Below are 5,936 nucleotides of genomic sequence, written 5' to 3' on the forward strand. Positions count from 1 at the left end.
TCTCAAAAAAAAAAAAAAAAAAGAAGGTACGTTGTAATATTCTCCTCTGCCCTTAAGAAGGTACTTTGTGCTGGGCGCTATGGCTCAAGCCTGTAATCCCAACACTTTGGGAGGCTGAGATGGGCGGATCACGAGGTCAGGAGATCGAGACCATCCTGGCTAACACGGTGAAACCCCGTCTCTACTAAAAAATACAAAAAATTAGCTGGGCGAGGTGGCGGGCGCCTGTAGTCCCAGCTACTCGGGAGGCTGAGGCAGGAGAATGGCGTGAACCTGGGAGGCGGAGCTTGCAGTGAGCGGAGATCCGGCCACTACAGTCCAGCCTGGGAGACAGAGCAAGACTCTGTCTCAAAAAAAAAAAAAAGAAGAAGATACTTTGTAATAGTCTCATCCCCCACCACTTAAGAAGGTACTTCGGAATATTCTCCCTGAGAATGTACTTTGTATGCCTATCCCAAACCTATAAGAACAAATGATAATCCCACCGCTATTTGTTGACTCCTTTTATGGACTCAGCCCGCCTGCACCCAAGTGAAATAAACAGCCTTGTTGCTCACACAAAGTCTGTTTGGTGGACTCTCTTCACACGGACGCGCATGTCAGTTAGACCTAACATACAGCAGGAGTTGACTCTAATGACTAGAACCAGGACATGTGCTAGATTGTTAATCTCATTCCTGAAATTTTCTGCAAGTGTCATTGGGACATACACCTGTGCCCAACAGCTGAGTGATTTGACTCTATTGCTTGGACACAGCTCACAGGGGCCATTGTAAAATACTGCTGATCCTATTACCCAGGTGATGTGAGTCCCCTCTCCTGCTTTGGCACTGCCCACAGGGAACATTATGACATATCACTGGGACCTGCACCCAAGTTACGTGACTTTTCTGTTTGTGCTCTGCCCACATAAGACACTGTAACATGTTGTCAGTCCAATATCAAAGTGATTTGAATCTCCTGCCTGAGCCCTGCCTACAGAGAGCATTAGGACATACCTCTTCACCCATCTTTTAGGTGATGGGACTCTATGTTCCTGCCTGATCCCTGCTTAAAAGGGATATTGTGACATGTCACTGGGCCTAGCACCTAGCAGATGTCTCTTCTCTTCTGCCAGAGTTCTGCCCAAAGACGAGATTGCGACTATGACTGGTTCCAGCAGCACAGTAACGTGACTCTTTTGTCTTGACCCTGCCCTCAAAAGACATTGTGACATATTGCTTGACTCAGCATCAAAATAATGTGAGTCTCCTGCCTGGACTCTGCCCACAGGAGGCATTGTGACACGTCTCTGGATGCACCAATTATGTGATGAAACTCTACTCTCTTATTTGGGATATGCCCATTGGAGAGACTGTGACATATCTCTGGGCTCAGTACCTAGATGATGTGACTCTTGATCCATCCTGAGCACTGCATATATTGTGTATTGTGACACATGGCTGGGCCAACACCTAGGTAATACTACTTTTCAGCATAGGTTCTTCCAACAGTAGTATTGTAACATAACTTTTCATTATCTTCTAAGTGATGTGACTCCTTTTTCTGTCTGGGCTCTGCCAAAAAAGAAGACTAGGACATATCACTGGACCCACCAGCTAGGTGATGTTTTAGCCTGGCCTGTCGTTGGGCCTCAGCTGCTTCCTCCCTGGAGTTATAGACATTGAAGGCCAGTTTGACTAAATCCTGGATGGGAGTTTGAGGGCCTTCCTCTGCCTTTTTTAATTTTTTTTGGATATCGGGGGCCGACTGAGAAATAAAGTATGAAGCTAAGATGGCTCCTCCTGCAGGTCAAGGCGGGTGTACTGAGTAAGTGCCTCAGTCAACCGGTTAAGAAAAATGGCCAGATTTTCATCTGAGCCTTGGACTCCTTTAATTTATTAACGTTGACTGACTTATTAGAGGCTGCCTGCATGCTGGCAATAAGGCACTGAACTATCATGTCCTGGTGGCGGCGCCTGCCTGACCAACCTGGTAGTCCCAGTTGGGCTCGGCTGAGGGCACTGCCTCGGTGCCAACTGGCATGGCAGGGTCAGTTAAATGAACCTGGTTAGCATGCTGCCTGACTGCCGCTAGGATGCGCTCCTGCTCCTCAGGAGAGTTGAGGTCATAACGACATGGAGGTCATGCCAGGTGAGATCATATGCCTGGCATAGATACCTGAACTCTTTGATATAATGAGTAGGATTGGCTGAAAAGGAGCCTGCACGGCCCTCAACCTTAGACAAGTCTGCCAATGAAAAGGGCATATGGACCCGGACTACTCTTTCGGCGCCTGCCACCTCTTGTAAGGGTCACAGGAGGTCGGTGCTGGACTGAGTATGGGCTGAGACAGGTGAGGAAGGGGAGGAGGTGGAGGTAGGAGAGGCAGGATCTGTCAGGTTTGGTGGGGACACAGAAGGGGGAGAGAGAAGGGGTGGCGCCGACGAGGATGGGGACAACGAGGGGTTAGGGTAAGGAGGGGTTGAGTGGGGACCGAAGAGGAGGCAGGGAAAGAGTGTCAGGAGGCTCAGAGAAGGAGGAAGAGTTGTCCTTCTCCTTAGCTGAGGGAGTAGATTTTGCGAGCAGGACCTGGGCCAAAAAACATCAGGCACAGAGGTCTGGGCGAGAACACAAGTCCTAGAAGGCCTGAACGTAGGGTATCTCAGACCATTTGCCTAGTCTCTTACAGAAGTTGGTCAGATCTGTGAGAATGTTAAAGTCTAGAGTGTCTTCTGCAGGCCACTGAGACTGATTATCCAATTTATACTGCGGTCATGCTACTGTGCAGAAGAAAATGAGCCGCTTTTGTTTTAGGTCTTGGCTGATACTTAAAGTCTGGAAATTAGCCAAGAGGCACTTCGGTCTGGTTGGACTGGGTAGTTCCCATGGTCTTAAGGCGGGCAGTCCGGAGGCAATGGGAGCGTCCTCTCACTGCCACGTGGAGTGTGGGGTACAGTGGCTTCTAGGGAGGTTGGACGTCTCCTAGTCCCTGGTGCCGAGGTCACAGTTGACCGGAGAAAGCCCCCAATGCGGCCGCGCGTTTCAGACAGGGACGCCCGGACGGAGCCTTCAGGACAGGGGAAAACTTACCCAGCAGTGATCAAATTGAGTCTTGGATTTGGTGAAATGGCTTCCGGCTCGGAAAGGAGGTCCTGGCTCAGGGAGAGGAGAGCCTGCCCGACCCGGCAGGGATCTGGGGAGGGGGTCTCCTCCCACGTTTTGGCACCAATGTAAAGGTAAACTGAGGTTGGAGCCAAACCGGGAACGAAGACACAAGGCAAATGGCAGTGAGAATAGCCTTTTATTAGGGCTTGTGGGCGATGTTCCTCGGTCCAAAGGCGTGGGCCGAGGAAGTTGCGCTGAGGGAGGGGTAGGGGCTTTTTATAGCCCGAGACGTAGGGAAGCTGGTTGTGCAAACAGGGCCTGGGGGGGTCTTGAAACTACTAGGGCAGGAGTTGAGGAAGGGTCATGAGGAAGGGGTCTTTGGGAACTGTTAACTGAAACTGCTGTTTATGAACTTGTGGAAGGCAGGTGAGCTGCAGGTCATGGGGGAGTGTGGCTGCCCAGCTGGAACCTCTGATGTATGTGAGTCTGAGGGTGTGTTCAAAGAGGGAGGGAAGTCTGGAAACAAAGGGCCTGCTCTAACAAAGGGCCTGCTATGCCGAGTGGCGCCGCCACGTCGGGTCCGGGTCCCTGCCTAACAAGTATACTTTAAATTTAATTATAACTCCTCAAAATCTACTTCTTTTAAAGTTATATACAAATAATTTTTTTTTTTCCAACTTTAGTTTTGGATTTATTCTTTTTTTTTTTTTTTTTTTGAGATGGAGTCTTACTCTGCCACCCAGGCTGGAGTGCAGTGGCCGGAACTCAGCTCACTGAAAGCTCCGCCTCCCAGGTTTACGCCATTCTCCTGCCTCAGCCTCCCAAGTAGCTGGGACTACAGGCGCCCGCCTCGTCGCCCGGCTAGTTTTTTGTATTTTTTAGTAGAGACAGGGTTTCACCGTATTAGCCAGGATGGTCTCGATCTCCTGACCTCGTGATCCGCCCGTCTCGGCCTCCCAAAGTGCTGGGATTACAGGCTTGAGCCACCACGCCCGGCCTGGATTTATTCCTATACTCAGCAGTCGGATTTAGTGTAATGTCTGAAATTTGAGACAGATATTTCTACTGTGAATTCTCTCATATTGACATAAACTTACTTTTGGATTAAATATTTTTTATTTCTATGTATCTGCAAAAATACACTTGAATATAAACTCTTTTGTGTTTTATAATCTGTAGTTTTTGAAAAAATGTTTTTCCAAACTTATTAAACTTGCAGGGTTATTCTTCAATATAAATTCCCTGATGTTGAGCAAAGTTGGGAAAACTACGCCAGGTATTCCTGTAGTATAAAATGTGTACAATAAAATCTGTGATACAAGTAAATATACTACAACCCTCTTTATATTTGTAATGTGTTTCCTCAAAATAAATATTCTTCTGTACTTTAAGGGCTTTTATTTTCTGAAAGATCTAGTGAGAGTAATTGCACTCTTAACGCTTTTATTTAGTATGAACTCTCTGATGTTTAGTAAGATGTGGGAAGATATTAGTGGCATTCACAATTTTTTTTTTTCCCAGACAGAGTCTCTCTCTGTTGCCCAGGCTAGTATAAACGCTTTCCTTTGCAATAAGGCATGAGCATTGGTTAAATGTTTTGCCACATTGTTTAGTCTAGTAGTTTTCTCCAGTATGAGTTATCTTACCTACAATCAAATGTGACAGCTGTTTAAAGGCTTTGTCACATTCTTCACATTTCTAGGATTTCATCAGTATTTCTTTTATATTTAATCAGCTTCTCATCAGTATTTNAAAAGAATTGCGGGGCTATTAGAGGCTTTCCCACATTCTTCATGTGTATGGTTTCTCTCCAGTATGAGTTGTCTTATATGCAGTAAGCCTTAAGGACTGGTTAAAGGCTTTGCCACATTCCACACAATTGTAGCAATTCCCTCCAGTATGAATTACATGAATGTTTAGTAAAGATTGAGAAACAGTGAAAAGGCTTGCCACATTCTTCACATTTGTAGGGTTTCCCTCCTGTATAAATTCCCTTATGCTCAGTAAGGGTTGAGGACTAATTAAAACGTTTGCTACATTTTTCACATTTGTAGGGTTTTTCCTCCAGTATGAATTCTTTTATGAGCAGTAAAGTGTGAGGACCAGTTGAAGTCTTTATCACATTCTTCATATTTGTAGGGTTTCTCTCTAGTATGAATTCTCTTATGCTCCATAAGGCTTGAGGACTGGTTGAAGCCTTTGCCAGAGTCTTCACATTTCTAGTGTTTCTCTCCAGTATGAATTTTCTTATGTGTAGTAAGGGTTGAGGACTGTTTAAAAGTTTTGTCACGTTCATGTTTGTAAAATTTCTCTCCAGCATGAATTTTCTTATGTTTACTAAAGACTGAAAACCACCTGAAGGCTTTGCCACATTCTTCACATTTGTAGGGTTTCTCTCCAGTATGATTTACCTTATGTTTAGTAAGGATTGAGAACATATTAAAGCCTTTGCCACATTCTTCACATTTGTAGGGTTTCTCTTCAGTATGAATTTTCTCATGTGTCATAAGGGTTGAGGACTGTTTAAAAGTTTTGCCACATTCTTCACATTTGTAGAATTTCTCTCCAGCATGAGTTTCTTTATGTTTACTAAAGACTGAGAGCCAGCTGAAGGCTTTGCCACATTCTTCACATTTGTAGGGTTTCTCTCCAGTATGAATTACCTTATGTTTAGCAAGGACTGAGAACGTACTAAAGCCTTTGCCACATTCTTCACATTTACAGGGTTTCTCTCCAGTATGAATTTTCTTATGATAACTAAGGGTTGAGGGCCACTTATAGGCTTTGCCACATTCTTCACATTTGTAGGGTTTCTCTCCAGTATGAATTACCTTATGTTTAGCAAGGAC

General features: G+C 45.5%; 1 pseudogene; it reads right to left on the reverse strand.

The window, feature by feature from the left end:
• Positions 1-4,856: 4,856 nt before the first annotated feature.
• The window catches only part of LOC108513262 (zinc finger protein 93-like), an 18,566-nt pseudogene continuing 17,486 nt past the window's right edge, over positions 4,857-5,936 (reverse strand).

Source organism: Rhinopithecus bieti, unplaced genomic scaffold (genome assembly GCF_001698545.2).
Source record: "Rhinopithecus bieti isolate Rb0 unplaced genomic scaffold, ASM169854v2 scaffold_32582, whole genome shotgun sequence".
Taxonomy (NCBI): Eukaryota; Metazoa; Chordata; class Mammalia; order Primates; family Cercopithecidae; genus Rhinopithecus; species Rhinopithecus bieti.